Source organism: Dipodomys spectabilis, unplaced genomic scaffold (genome assembly GCF_019054845.1).
Source record: "Dipodomys spectabilis isolate Male_0828 unplaced genomic scaffold, ASM1905484v1 ptg000051l, whole genome shotgun sequence".
Classification (NCBI taxonomy): domain Eukaryota; kingdom Metazoa; phylum Chordata; class Mammalia; order Rodentia; family Heteromyidae; genus Dipodomys; species Dipodomys spectabilis.
In genome coordinates this window covers 1029027-1044512 of record NW_024870728.1, presented here as the reverse complement: position 1 = coordinate 1044512, position 15486 = coordinate 1029027, and positions in this window count along the sequence as shown.

Below are 15486 nucleotides of genomic sequence, written 5' to 3'. Positions count from 1 at the left end.
CCTCAGTTGGTTTTAAGTTCTGTGTCTTGTAATATAGAGGTGACCTTAATAGGTGTACGTTCAAGGGGACAGCTTTATTCCCATGCACTGAGTAGACATTTGCCAACACCTGCTGGTGTACAGCACACATCTGTTTTCTGTCACTCCTGTTTCCTGTTCCTTAGGGGCAGAACTTGATCCAGTTGGTTCACTCCTGCCCCTAATAATGGACGCATAGCAGCATCCTTTAAGTCTCTATGGAGGCAATAATAAATGAGGGGATGGATGTCCTTGGTTAAGGTGTGGGATCACTGTGTCAGGTCCCTACAGAATTAACCTCACTTTGTCCAGGGAAGCTGCAGCCAGGAAACAATGGTGGTGGCTCCAAGGCCACATCGCTGGTAAACAGTGGGGCCAGGATCACGCCCCATCTGTCTGACTCACTGTTGGGTGATGTGGTCCAGACGCTTCTCAGTGCTGGCTGCAGAGGGACGGGATGAGTCAGAGCAGGAGTGGCCCTCTTCTCTGTGCCCTTGGTCCTCACCGTGTGCCCTGAGGATGACTGTGAAGTCTCCCAGGGCCGGGCCAAGGGCCAGGGACCTGGGTGAATCACTGGCAGGGGAAGCAGCACACTTGGGGAGGTGAAGGGTAGGGAACAGCTGTGGTACCGAGGGCCAGCGCTTTGCAGACATTGCAAGGCAGAAATCAGCCCTGGATCATGTTGACACTCGGATTCTGACTCAGGAGAATCGGGTGGGGTTGAGATTGCATTTCTGGCTGCACCCGGCTGCCACCCTCACATTAGCACTAGGAACCTCAACATCCTTGGACAGAAAAGAAAATAGCCCTCTGCTGTTGGTAGACTTGGCAAGCCTTGGGTTTTCTGTGCAGAGAGGCTAAGCTAGCATCAAGGACTGGAAATGATCTTGAAATGATGCAGATGGCCTGCAATCGGCCATCTTGCCTCTCCCTGTGGGAGCCTCTACAAGCCCCAACTGCCTGCCTGCCCCCTCCAAGGAAGGCAGCTGAAGTCCTTCCCGTCACCCTGTTGCTGGAACCAGTGAGATCTCCCAGAGGTCTCCAAAAGGGAGGAAGCCTGTACCTGGCCCTGCGTTACCACCTGGGGAGACAGAGAGATGATGTGATTTCCAGGAAGCTGGAATTGGAAATGGGCCATGGAGTCAGGGTCCAGCCTAGGCTGGGATCAAACCAGAAAACCACCCGCAAGCTTCAATATTAATTGGGACAGTATTCAGCACTAACAACAATTCTTGCTCCTTCTCTCCTTCTTTCTTTCCTTCTCTTCTTCCTTTTCTTCCCTCCCTCCCTCTCTCTTCCTTCTTTCCTTCCTTCCCTCCCTCCCTCCATCTTTTTCTTCCTTCCTTCCTTCCTTCCTTCCTTCCTTCCTTCCTTCCTTCCTTCCTTCCTTCCTTCCATTTTCCCTTCCTTCCATATTTGCTTTTTTTTCCTGTGGTAGTATTGGATATGGAATCTGGAGCCTTGTGCACACTTAGCAAGCACTCTAACCTTGATTTGCAGGCCAACAATTCCTTATACAAACAGCATTGCTTTACCCTAGTTAGTTATGGCTATTATCCAAAACACAAAAGATACCAAGTGTTGGTGAAGATGTAAAGGAACCTTTATACACTGTTGATAGGAATTATTATAGCAAGGAAATATCTACTAGTAAGGAGGTTCCTCAAAAAAATGAAAAAATAAGGAATTGTGTGTAGGTCAATGACAGAGTGCCTGTCTAGCACGTAAAACACTCCAAGTTTAATCTTCAATATTGAAAAAATAAAAGTAGGACTAGTATACCACGGCTAGTTTAATAAATACAAGCAATCTATATAAAAGGAAATACTTAAAAGATTAGGCATGGGGATGTAGAATGTAGTAAAGCACTTGGCTAGCTGGGTTTGATCCCTGGGAATGGGGAAAAAAAAAAAAGGAAACAAAGAAAAGATGAAAGTGAGGTTTTTTTGGATAGTAAAACAAAAATATGCCAAAGGGGATTATTCTGATTAAAATACAATAATGGCATTGTGTGAAATACCACAGTGAAACCCCCTGGTTCCGTTACTACACACTTTAACAAATGACAGGAGATTACAACAGGCTGTCTTGGGGAAGGAGATAGTGGGCGAGGGAAGGGTGAACAATGGGGAGAATCAGGGAGCATGAACACAGCTGAAGGACTTTATATGCATGTATGAAAATAGAACAAGGAAATCTATTGAAATTGTTTTTAAAAGGTGGAGAAAAAAATAAGAGGGAGTGACAGAGAAGGGGAAATTGATAGAGTAACTTGTGTGTCTAGATGGAAATGGTACAGTGATCCTCCCCTTGCACAGCCCAGGTATGTTAATGTAAAAAGTTCTTTCAAAATATGTGAAGCTGAAATGATGAAATGATGCCTGTCATCCCAGGTACTCCAAGGTGGAAGCAGGAGAGGCAAGAGTTTGAGACCAGCCCAGGCTTTGTTAACAAGACCCCTTCTCAAGAGTAAGATACAATTTGAATTAGGGAAGGGAAGGGGATCAACAGAATGGTGAGACAAAGGACCAGGGGGCCAAAGCAACGCGGATACACACAGGATAGTATGTTGGACATGATCTGTATAACTTGGCGGAAGAGGGGAGGGAAAGTAGGGAAAAATGAGGGAAGGGGTAACAAGTTTGACAAGAAACGTACTTATTATCTTACTTATGTAACTATAACCCCTCTGTACATCACCTTGACAATAAAAGAAAGAACAAAATACAAAACAAAAAAAACTGGGCATGTGACTTAAGTGACAGAGCCAAACATGATGTCCGAGGTTCAATCACTAGTACCGCCAAAAAAAAGAGCAGAACTTTTAATATACAGTTTCAGTGCTATTTCCATATACTTATGTCATGTACCCAATTGACAGACAAGAATTGAGAAATATAGGCAGCAAAAAAGACTCTACTTCTCCCATACATCATATAGTGCTATAGTAATAACAGGAATATGGTATGTTGCTCTAAGGTCTTCAGTCAATGCAACAGAATGGCCAGCACCAAAATAAAAATGTTATTTTATGCAAAAAGCATCACAAACATAAAAGAGAGCTATAAAACCAGATGAAAATGTCACAAGAAAACTATAGACCAACAAGTCTTGTTAATATAAAAGAAAAAATCCACAACAAAATATGAGCACACTGGACCCTGCAATATAGAAAAAGAATTACAGAACATAACCAAGAGAATTTATCTTAGGAATGCAAAGCTGGTTTAATCTGTAAAATTCGTGTAATGTGCCATAGGAATGAAGTCAATGTCAAAAACCACAGGGCCATCTTTTAGGGACATCTGATAGTAAACCGAATCTGAAAAACTTCAGATCCCTTCATGACAAGAACGCTCAACAGAAAACTTCCCTAACTCAATAAAGGGCATCAGAAAACTTCATAATTAATTATGGAGGACTTTCTTCTAAAGATCAAAAAGAAGACAACAGACAATCTCACTAACTAGTCGGCTAAGTGAAAGAAGCTACTCTCAAAGCACTCACACTGTGACTGCAGGTTGACGAATCATCCAGAACAGAGAATCTACGGCACAAGGTCAATTTCTGGTTGCCTAGGCCTGGGAAGGCTGTGACAATGACAGCGGTGACGAGGTAAGAAGATGAGCAAATGTTCTAAAGCAGAGTTAGCAATTACTTCAGAGATTTGTGAATATACTATATGCTCTACATAGGTGAAATATGAATACATCTCAATAAAATGGTTATTAAACAGAAAGGTTGTTAGCAGAAATTTGGAACCATAGCTAACATCTGGAAGGGAAACTCAATTTAGATTTTCAAAATAAATTCCCCCAAATAAGCTCCAAAGGAATTGAAAGCACTTTTTTTTTTTTCAAACTGGGTACTGGCGGTTCATGCTTGTCATCCTAACTATTCAGGAGGCTGAGATCTGAGGATCATAGTTCAAAGTTAGTCTAGGCAGGAAAGTCCATAAAGTCTCTTATCTCCAATCAACCACCAAAAAACTGGAAGTGGAGCTGTAGCTCAGGTGGCAGAGCGCCAGCCCTGAGCAAAAAAAGCTCAGGAATGCACCTAGGCCCTGAGTTCAAGCCCTAGGATGGGCATCAAAAACATAATAAAAATAGTTTTTTTTTTTTTTCAAACAATGGAACGTTTTTGAGAAAGTACTCAGTGATTCTGGATCTTGCTGTGAAACACTAGGGGGCGCTATAGATGTTGAGAGACAGGACAGGGAGCCCGCAAGCATGGCTGCTCCAACTGGGCTTGGTCATTGTTGATTGTATGAGTTGGGGGACGTGGCTTTCCCCGAGGAAGATCCCAAGATTAATAAGAGCAGGCAAAAGAGTTTGTATCTGATACAAGGAAGATCTCAGAGGAGTTCTGGGAGAGACAGGCTGTCTGATCACTATTTGGTGGCAATTATCTAGAAATTGAGCTCCTACATACATATAAACAGAGAGGTGGTTAATCTACCTGGCCTGTCATCCATCTACTCCATGTAGATGGAGGGGAAATGAAGGCATAGAGCCACAAGCTTCATTCCATAGGGTTAAGGCCCTGGAACTTCCTTGGCAAGAACCCTTAGCTTCTTCCTATGATCACACCACCCCAACACTGAAGTAAAATGTGCCTCTTGCAGGGTGACATCCTGGTAGCCCCTTCAAGAGAAAGTCTTTGTGACTCTCTGCCTAGATGATGGGGTAAAACAGCTCCTTCTCTGGAAACAGTATTCAGGACCCAGGAAAAATGTGGCAGCCACAGAGTTTACCAAAAGTGGCAGAGTTCATTTTTTAGCTTGTGGAGCAAACAGCTTCTTCTTTCTGGTTTTAATTAGCCAGCTTGGCCTGTCGTTTGTGGAGGCTGGTTTGGGCTTGAATTCATAAACCCTTTTTAGCCAAGGATAAAAGAAGAAATGTCCAGCTTTTTGCTCTCTGGAGGGAAGGAGAGGCAAGAGGGGAGGAGGGAGGAGCAGGGTGGGGAGGGGGTATAGGTTATCTCTATGTGGTTTCGGCGCATTATTAAGTGGCAGGTGGTGGCACTTCTAGTTTACCCCTTCGTTTGTTTAACATTGTAAAAAACTTATTAGGCTACAGAAAGGGAGAGAAATGCAGTCATTATATTCCATGCACATTGTATAAAAAATGAGCTATGTAACTTAAGGGCAGGGATGGGAGGGGGGGGTGGGGGAGGACAATGAAGGGGGTGATACTAATCAAGAAGCATTGTACTCATAACCTGAGTTGTGGCAGTATAACCCCTTTGTACAATTACTTAACAATAATAATTTTTTAAATTAGCAGGCTAAAGACAGTGCCCATACTTAGGATACAGATAGCCACATGTTTAGGAACTGAACTTGCTTGTGTAATCAGAATCAGATTCAAAAAGAGACTCTTACAAGGCTTCCCAGAGTTCTCTTCCTGCCCTTGGATCACTCTGACTGCCAACAGCACGGATTCCTGTCTCCTCGCCACTAGTTTATATACTGGGCCTATTCAGAACCTTCTCCTTGGAAAGTCATGTGCTGGTGGCTCACATCTGTAATTCTAGTGACTCAGGAGGCTGAGATCTAAGGATTGTGGCTTGAAGTCAGTCCGGTCAGAAAAGTCAGTGAGAATTTGGACTCCTAATCTCTAGAAAAAAAAAAAAAAAGCCAGAAGAAAATGATGTATTTCCCAGGTGGTAAAATGCCAACTTTGAGCAGAAGCAGTTAAAGGACAGTGCAGGCCCTGAGTTCAAGTCCTGGTCCCAGCAGACAAAAAAAAAAAAAAAAAAAAAGATTCAACATGATCCTCAGCGGGCAGGGTCTACTCACACCAACGGAGCTTCGCCCTGTCTTGTGGTCAGACCAACATTTCCCCCGACCTGCCACCATGAGGCCCCAGCGGAGCAGCACAAGAGAGTTTCCTAGCCAAACATGAGTATTCATTCCCCTCCTCTCTCCGCTTTCCCTTCTGGAAGCTTCTGTAGTTACAAGGATTCAGCGATCTCTCAGTGCCTGATTCCATATGCAAAAGCAGTAACTGGTTCTCTCAAGCTGCTCCTTTCCTCTTGATGGCTAAATAAATGCTCGACTTTTTTCAATTGCTTTTTCTCCTTGGGGTATGAGAAACCAAAAGTTATAAAATGCCTATTATGCTCCATATAAAAAGCAAAGTACAGAGTTTAAGAAACAAAAGCAAAAGTCCATCAGAGCAATACTCTCCCTGCCGTTGTCTCCCAGAGAGGCATCGAACTATGCCGGTGCTCTGGTCTGCAGGGCCTGTTCCCTGTGGGCAGCCACTCTCAGATGGAGAAGAGAGAAGGTGGACAGAGCCCACTGTAACTTCTTCAAGCCAAGCCCAGGGACTGTGGCAGCACTTTCCGATCCTCTTCCCCATGTCCCCACCCTCAGACAAGGCGTGAGCCCTGGGAGGAGGGAGCCGGAGACTTGACCACTCTAGGGCCACCGCCCTTGGCAAGCTCCGTACTCGTCTGTGGGCAAGGTCTGCTGTCCCTGCCCGAGGGAGGAGAGCCAGGCTTGCGGAGGGCCCTGTCTCGGGGAAAGCAGACACTTTCCATAGCCAACAAAGATATTTATGTGCGGGGAACCGTGGGCCCTACACTGAGTCTTTGTTGGGCTCTAGTAGTGGAATGTTTGCTTGTCCCTAAAAACAGCAGGGTCGATATTGGTGTCTTAGTCCACTAGGACTAGCACTGGAAGGCCTGAACAACAGAAATCTACTGTCTTGGGGTTCTGGAGGCTGGAAGTCTGAGACGAGGAATTCAGCACCGTCCAGCTCAGGTGTGGGTCCTCTGCCCGACTTGCAGGTGGCTACCTTCCCCTGTTCTTCATGGCCTTTCCTCAGTGGGGACAGGGCAGAGAAGGGGCAGCTCTCTTAATTTTCCTCTTCTTATAATGCACTGTCTCGTCATGCCCTCTTCTAACCCTACATACCACCCATTATCCAGCCACAGCTCCACGTGTGAACTAGATCCAGAAGAGACAATGTTGTTTCTAAAGAGGTTCCAAGATGAATAGAACGTCCTGCCCCTGCCCCTCCCCACCCTCTCATTCCTCAAGTGTGGATAACTATCCTGGGGAGGAAATTTGCAGAAGGGACTGATTTGGAATTAACAACCAATCAGAATGTCCCAGGGGCTGACCAATAAAAAGGTACCTTCCAAACAGCTCATTATAATAGGGGCAACCAATCAGAGCATAGCCCACAGTATATAAACTCCTAGAGTCCGTGTGGGGAGAGGGGGAGGAGGGTAAGAACACAGCACCTTCAACTGAGATACTTGCCTTCTGAATAAGTTCTTCACATTCACCCTTGCTAGTCTGTGGGTGTCATTTGTCCAGTACCTGAGGCAAGAACCCAAGAAGGCGACAGCAGCAGCCACGAGCAGTGATGTGCTAACACTGGCAGGCATTGTCTGCTGCTGAGCTACAACACTAGCTTCACCCCTAAAGGTCTAATGGTCTCTGCTGGATTCAGAACCAGAAAAGCTATGCCACAAACAGACCACCCACTGAGAACAGCAGAAGAAACCTGCATCAGAGGTGGCATCACACTGGAGGTTAGGGCACCAATACGTGAAGTTTGAAGATTCACATTCTGTTCATCACAGCTGGAGAAAGCAGTTAAGCAGCTGGGCGCTGGGGCTCACACCTGCCATCCTAACTACTCAGGAGGCTGAGATCTGAGGATGGCAGTGTGAGGCCAACCGAGGCAGAAAAATCCCTGTGAGACTCGACCTGGAAGTGGTGCTGTGGCTCAAAGTGGTAGAGTGCTAGCCTTGAGTATAAAGACGCTCAGGGACAGTGCCAGGCCTTGAGTTCAAGCCCCACAACCAACCAACCAACGCCCCCCCTCACCCCCACAGCAATAAAGCAGATACTTTTACCTGTACGTTTGAAAATCTCAGACCAACCTGACTTCTCAAAATGCCACTGGGAACCAATCATTGCACCAGAGGCATCCATCCTTTCTGTGTCCTAAGCCCTTCCTAGGGAATGTATGTGGCCCTAACCCTGGAAGTAGTTAAGCTATAATCCTTTGGTCTTTGCTGAGCTGAGCAGCTTAGATCTTTGACTGGAGGAATCAGCCACAAGCTGGGCTCCCACCAGCAGATTCTCTTTCCTGGAGAAGTGGATGGCCAAGAGCCCCGCGTGAGGTCCTGGGTGAACCAGATCCTCCCTCAGGACCCAGCAGGACTGGCAGGGGCAGTGTGCTAATGTCCCCCACCCCCCAAGCTTTCGTTCCTCTCAGAACCCTCTCCTGTCTGCAGCGCTCTTGTCTTCCCAGAGCCTTCCTGCCTGGCCCTCTGCATCTCCCCGTGGTGGAGAACTGAGGCTCTAGGAAGGGATACTGAGGGCTTAGGACTGTGCCCAGTGTCTGTCAGCTGGAAGGACAAAGACCTGTAGAGAGGGTGGCCAGACCCCAATGTGGGCAGAGAGGAGAGGAGGAACCCCAGTGCAAACTGAACACAGGAGGAAGCCAAAGACACGGAGCCAAGGAGGGAAGCCCGGGCAGAGGCCAGAATCTGTTTTCGTTTAAGTGAGCTAGCTATTCGCCATGGAGACTTTTTTTTTGAAAAGCAAACTATAAGGTCAAGGATGTTGCAAGGATATAGTTTCCTTGAACTGCCTTGCTTCTGAAATAGGGGTAAGGCTGGCTTCTTGGGAGCGCACGCTCATAATCCTAGCTACTCAGGAGGCTGAGCTCTGAGGGTCACGTCACGATGCAAAGCCAGCCTGGGAAGGAAAGTCTGGGAGACTCTTATCTCCAAGCAGCCACCAAAAAGCGTCAAGTGGAGGTGTGGCTCAAGTGGTAGAACACTAGCCTTGAGCCAAAAAGCTTAGGGAAAGTGCCAGGGCCTGAGTTCAAACCCCAGTAGTGGTGTGTGCACGCACACATGCATGTGCACACACACATACATATGTAGTAAAAAAATAATAATAATAAAATAATTGTCAGATTTGGTGCTTTGCTCTCCTCCCATTGTCCGGGGACTTAAGTCATAGCTACACAGTGAATTTAGGAAGTCCATTGATCAAATATTCAAAAGATGAATAGTTAAGTGTTTGAAGTGTTCTAGAAAAAAAAAAATCCTATTACAACAGCAGACATGAGCGCTCAGGCTGAAAATAGATAGATGAAAGGGCGAACTGACTGTAAAACCAGTCCCTAGGAAGTCTTCACCGCGCAGGCAGTACGTGTAAATGTCACACATCACTCCTGGAAACCAAATGACTGACATTCCAAAAGGCAAAAGGGAAACTGCAGTGACTGTAGCTTGGAGGGGACACTGCTAAATGGGGGGGGGGCGGGGGGAGGCATACACAGGCTGGGCTGGGCACTGGCCTCCACGGGAACTTGCGTCACATCTACCTTTAACCCAATCCGGAATGACCTAAACGCAATAAGTAGGCCGCACTCCAGACCCACACCAGAGCCTGGGGGACTCTTGCTTTAAGGACACTTCCCTTCCGTTCCATTGCCACCTGCTCCTCCCTGTTTTGTCTTCCATCAACCACTCCGGTTCCTCCTCACTGTTTAGCTCTGTGCTCCCTGCCTTGCTTGGATGCAGAACTCTTTGAATTGCAATTCCTATGGCCCCAAGTAAAGGTGATCTTGTTTTTTGGTGCTGGTCCTGCGGCTTGAGCCCAGGCCAGGGGTACTGTCTTTAAGCTTTTTGCACTCAGGGCTGGAGCTCTACCACTTCCAGGGGCTGGATGTTGGCTCCCACCTGCCATTGTGCTAGGGTGGTGCTGACAGCAGTCCCTGACCCCCAGGACCTGGGCCGCTTCTCCACACCCCTGGGGCTCCATCTTGCCACACCACCTGCTCCCAGCGCGGAGGCTACTGAGTGTCTTGCACCAGCCTTGTCGCCAGCCCTTCCCTGTCTGCCAGCCCTTCCCTTTCCCTGACCCACACACGCAAGTGGGCAAGCCTCCTCCACGCACATGCGGGTCCCTGGGAGGAAAATGCAGGCACAGACCTCAATTATTTCTTGTCTCTTTCTGTTAAAGCATTCTGACATAAGCAACCTTCCACAAGAAAATAGCGTGAACGATTCTTTGAATCTGAAGTCTCCGGAAAGCTTCTATCTCACAAGCTGGGTTGCTAGCCGATGGGCTTTCAGGAAGTGACTGGCTCTTGAGGACTCTGATATTATCAAATAGATTAACCCATTAATGGATTTACAATTGGGTGGCATTATTGGGAGGTGTCAGAAAGTAAAAGGAGGCGGGCTGAGTTGGAAGAAATACTATAATTTGTCTCTTCCCCCATCCCTCTCCTCTCTCTCTCTCTCTCTCTCTCTCTCTCTCTCTCTCTCTCTCTCTCTCTCTCTTCTCTTTCTCTCCTCTCTCTCCCTCTCCTGCTTCCCGGACGTCCTGAGGTGAGCAGCTCTGTCCAAGAAGATGTTCCATCTCCACCAGGACAGTCCGCCTCACCTCAGCCCAGTGCAAACAGCCAAGATGGGTCTGTTTCTCTTTGAACTTCAGGACAATTTTATTTTGACCATGTTTTAGAAACTTCATTTCTTACCCTTGTCTTGGAACCTAAATCAGCCTACCGCAAGGAACATTGCATTTGCCTTAGAACTGGCTCCTAAGAAAGACACAGGCAGCTGCCTTGGTATCTCAGTGCTTGGAAGGGTTGTTCCTGGGCCAAACCCCCTTCTAAATCCAGAAACAACAAATGAGGATCATTGTTAAGGTTCGAAGCTAACTTCCTAAAAAGGAGCTCAGAAGAAAAGAAGGCTTCTCCTCAATGCTCAAGAATCCACTCAGGAATGTTTTTATCACTCAACCAAAAGCAAAACATGTCTTTATAGATGCACACACTTTCCTGAGTAACTTCGCAAACCAGAGAGCATCTTGACAAATGCAGTCCCAGTGCCAGGCTTCTAAAACCTGGAAATACTTGGTGAGATTTCATGGGAATCTCTTGGGACACAGGAATGCCAACTGGGTGAATCAGGTCTGGTTAGGGAATTGGATTTTGAAGTCTACTTATTTGAATAGCAGAAAAGGAGGCAGAGAGGGGTCTGAAAATGAGAGTGGGGAGCAGGAAGGAGAGCGGCAAAAGTTCTAGACCCTCTCATTCCTGTTGGAGGCTGAGGGCCTGGAGTGCCTTACCCTTACTTGCTGATTGGTGGGAGAATCTAGTTCTTACTTGGCTGGAGTGTCTAGTTCTTACTGGCTGATTGGCTGGAGCAATTAATCCTTAGTTTTTGATTGGTTGGAGCATCTAGACTTTACTTGCTGGTTGGCTGGAGTACCTAGTCCTTACTTGTTGACTGGCTAGAGCATCTAATCTTTACTTGTAGATTGGCTGGAGCATCTAGTCTTTACTTGCTCATTGGCTGAATGCATATCATGGAATTTGCTCTCATGGTGAACTGAAATACTGAAGCAAGCAGATTGTGTCAGTTTGTATCTTCATCTGAACCATGTTCAAGTCAGCCATTAGGGACTAACCCTTGCCACTTGAAGATGGGACCTGGAAGTCAAGGTTTTAGGCTCGTTCCTATCTTGGGAGTTCCCAAGCTTCTTTTACCCATTTTAAGGGCACTGACCAAACTGCTTGTCCTTTATTTTGAAGTTTGTTTCTGATAGGAAATCATACTCATTGGGTCATAAATCAATAGGCCTATTTGTGTGTGTGTGTGTGTGTGTGTGTGTGTAAGCTGGTCCTGGGGCTTGAACTCAGGGCCTAGATGCTGTTCCTGAGCTTTTGTGCCCAAAGCCATCATTCTACCACTGGAGCCACAGTTCCACTTCTGGCTCTTTGGTAGTTATTTGGAGATAAGATTCTCGTACTTTCCTGCCCAGGCTGGCTTTGAACCAGGATCCTCAGATCTAAACTTCCTGGGTAACTAAGATCACAGGTGTGAGCCACCAGCTTCTAGCTAGGAATGTGTATTTGAGCCTGCATGCTATTTAAAGTAGTGACATTCAACTAGAGTGAGTATGAAAAAGATGACTATCTTTTTTTCAAGTGAGAGTACCTTACTTTATAATACATAAAGCCAAATCATCAACTGTCCTTCTCTTCCCCCTGTAAAATAATAAGTGACGCAGGATGGTTTAATACCAAGTCTAAAGCCACTTTCTCCATCCAGGGCTCCCTGAGCTGGTCATTCTTTTTGCATCTCCACTCTATCGTAGGAATGTGTGATTTTTTTTTCTCCTGCAAAATATGAAGTGAGCGGCGCTACAAAGATGGTGAGATGGATGACCTAGGTTCCCAAGTTTTTAATCAGCTGCCCAAGCTATTTTCCCGAAGAAGCTGGCAAGGGCTGCTCTGGCAGCTCTCTGGTGAATGTCCAAATTCAGAGTGGCGTCCCAGGGAGCTGGGCCTCAGAGGTTGCTGCCACCCAAAGAAGATGAGTGTAAGAGGCGCTTAGAGGCTGTTTTTTCTAGGTTTATGAATCAACTAAAACCAGGAGACAAAGAGCATGGCTCCATTTCATGTGCATCTCTTCTCTAAGCTATTCACTCTTTGCAATCACTTTGGAATCCAGAAAGCACAGGCCTGATTGATGACATCTTCATGAGGACAGGAACTACTCTTAAGAAACCAGAGGGTCTCATCAGGACAGATCACCTACCCCCAAGCAAACATGACTTGCTTCGCCTGGGCAGTGAGGAGAGTAATAAAAGTGTCTATGGAACCCCAACCAAAACAAGAACTGAAATAATGACCCACAGGGCCATATTTTGATTGGGACCATTTAATAATTATGCCTTCTTTCCTCTCCTTCCCCTCCTTTCTCTGTCTAAAAAAGCTATATATATATATATATATATATATACATATATATATTATATATATATATATAATACATATATATATAGCCTATATACATTTAGATAGATAGATAGATAGATAGATCATGTCTGGAGATGACTGCAGATGTACTGGGGTTCCTGTTCATGGCCACCGTGTAATAACTACTCTTTCTCTGCCCTTTACCTTTATTTGGCAGGGAAACCTGACCCGTGGAACTTGTGGAGTTTGGGGCTACAGTATCACACTTTGGTTTCAGGGGGACCAACTGGTGGCCTCTGGGGTCTCAGGGGCAGAGGCTGACTTTCTGCACATGGTCTGACTTCTCCAAAATTGACCAGAGTGGCCAACACCAACAGCAAAGGCCTCCTCCGGAGGCTTGGACTGCTGGGCCTCCTGCAGAATGTAACCAAGCTCTGAAGAGATGCCCAGGCTTGATCCAGAGATGAGCCCTGCTTAGCTCAGCCCAAAGACCCCTCAGTCCTGGGATCCAGTAACCACCCGTGTGCTGTGCTCCACTCGGCCCTGCCAGCCTGGCGCGCTGTCCCCTCTGGCAGCCTGAAGAGCATTGCTGTGCCACCTGTGACCCAGTCACACTTCCAGATCTTACAAGTGCTCAGCAATTAGTTGGGTAAATGAAAGGACTTTGCCATTGGTGTGGCACCAGTGGGCCGCTCTGGAGAATGAGCGTGGATTAGTGACTGGGAGAGGCTCATGGAGAGGCTCATGGAGAGGCACAAAGACATCACCAGAGGAGACTCGATGTCTTTGGGTCTGGCAGCCTCTGTGGTCTCTCAGGATACACAGTGGCTCATGCGTGCCAGGTTGGAGCTGGTATGTCCATGTGTGACAGCTTTGTGGGGTGAAGCCAGAGGATTCATAGGCAAAATGAAGTTAGCCAAGCCTCCTTGTTCCTCAGGGTCAGGGCTGTTATTTCTACTCTCAGTGGCTTTCCTCTGGGGACTCTCTCCTGGGGATGCTCCGAGACAACTTGGGCTCAGGAAAGGGTGTGATGGAAGGAGGTGGTCTGCTGTTCACCTAAAGGAGCCAGAAGGCTCAAGACTAGGGTCTCCAGGGGACACTGGGCACCTCTATTCCCAAGATGTGGACAGGAGGAGGAAGAAAGGGAAACAGTGAAATGGGAAAAGGGAAGGTAGGGGAGAGGTGGATAGAGGGACGTGACAACAGACACTGCTGGAATGTTCCCAGTGGTATCACTGCCTTAAGCATTTTTCCAGAGGTCAAAAAAAAAAAAAAAAAAGTCGCAATCAACGGAAGATAGCAGAACGGTCAAAAGTACACGAGTCTTCCGCCTCAGCTGCGTGCTGTTAGCGTTCATGTGACTATTCCCCATACTAACCACGACAGAGCAGGAAGGCAGGGGCAGTAGACAGCATCATGGGGGCTTGTCCCCGGACCCTGAGATTTGAGCCAGGAATCACGGCAGTGCCCAGTCTATGCAGGTACATATGCCTGGGAGGGGGGCGGGACGCGTTGTGCTCGGCTTGTGCAGCCTCAGGGCCCTGTTCCTAGAAGAGCTCCCCAATTCAATTAATGCTATTCTTCTTATTTTTTAGCCAGTGGCCTTGCATATTCATATTGCACAGAGCCCTATGAGTTTTTCTGCTACTCTTATTTATTCTTATTTATTGTTTTGCTTGTTCCCACAGCCAGTAGGGGGACAGAAGCAACTCAATTCAGAGGTGGGGAAACTGAGATCCAGGAGGGAAAATGGCCAAGGAACACGGCTGGAATCAGAGCTTGCTGCTTCTCCATACTCCTACCTGTCCCCTCGTCATTTCTTTGGTCACATTTTATTTTAAAATGCCAAAGCTAACAGATACTGGTGGCTCGTGCCTGTAATCCTAACTACTCAGGAGGCTGAGATATGAAGATCATGGTTTGAAGCAAGCCCGGGCAGACAAGTCTGATTCTATTTCCAACTAATCAGCAGAAAGTCAGATTGTAGGTGTGGCTCAAGTGGTAGAACAATACAGCCTTAAGTGAAAAAGTGTGGGACAGTGCCCAGGCCTTGTGCTCAAGTCCCAGTACTCATGTGTGTGCACACACACGCGCGCACACACACACACACATACACACACACACGAAACTGCCAAAGCTGTTTGTTTACCTGTTGGCCAATCGCTCCTGGGGTCTTGGCTCCCCCGATGGCTCTTCCTCTCCCATCCACTGTCCTGTCCAGGTGTCTTACAACAGGACTGTGTGTCCTCAGCTAAATCCACAAGTTCTCAGCTCTGCCCCAAGAGAGCTGCAGCCATGTCCTGTCACCTCCTGAGAAGCATTCCTGACCTTCAGACCCGCCTCGGCCCTGAGCCCTTAGCTGGGCCCATGCCCTGACAGTCACTTCCTGGCTGGGTGTTTACTCGCAGGGCACCCTGGGCCTAGCCAGGGTGGTGGCTACATACCTGTGTGCACACAGGAGGGGAGGGGCTTCCAAGGTGAAGGCTGGGTGGTGCGTGGGAGTTCTGGTGCTCACCTCCCAGGGTTCTGGTCCCCTGCCTTCTCTTATCCTGGCTGGAATCAGCCAGGCCAGTGCCACAAAACTTGAGTCTGAGATTGAGATAAATTGGGGGGGGAGGAGAGTGGGATGTGCAATCTGGGGTCCTTTCACGTCTTGCACAAGTCCATCTGGCCCAACTTGGTCACTTCCAGATAGGAGACACTAGCTGCTTTATGA